This window comes from Morone saxatilis, unplaced genomic scaffold (assembly GCF_004916995.1).
Source record: "Morone saxatilis isolate NCDOM2014 unplaced genomic scaffold, NCSU_SB_2.0 Contig5, whole genome shotgun sequence".
Lineage (NCBI taxonomy): Eukaryota > Metazoa > Chordata > Actinopteri > Moronidae > Morone > Morone saxatilis.
In genome coordinates this window covers 24,627,973-24,628,174 of record NW_023340095.1, presented here as the reverse complement: position 1 = coordinate 24,628,174, position 202 = coordinate 24,627,973, and the positions used below count along the sequence as shown (strand labels likewise).

At 47.5% G+C, this 202-nt stretch overlaps 1 protein-coding gene across 1 annotated transcript in view; it reads right to left on the bottom strand.

Annotated features, from left to right (window-relative positions):
• idh1 (isocitrate dehydrogenase (NADP(+)) 1) overlaps positions 1 to 202 on the bottom strand; it is a 10,296-nt gene that overhangs the window by 4,113 nt on the left and 5,981 nt on the right. The window lies entirely within an intron of this gene.

Sequence of the window (202 nt, the reverse complement as noted above, 5' to 3'; positions counted from 1 at the left end):
GGCACCAGGGCCACCACTAGAGGGCATTGTGAGGTGCCACATTTGGACAAACTGCGCAGTAAAGGGAGGTAAATATCGGAATGTTATACCATGTGTAATAAGGGAGTGCCCTACATATCCCACTGAGGCAATGGCTTGAGGATTTTGTTTTGTGATTGCTTTTACCTGATGTTCTAAAATACGGTGGCCCAGAGGTGTCAGG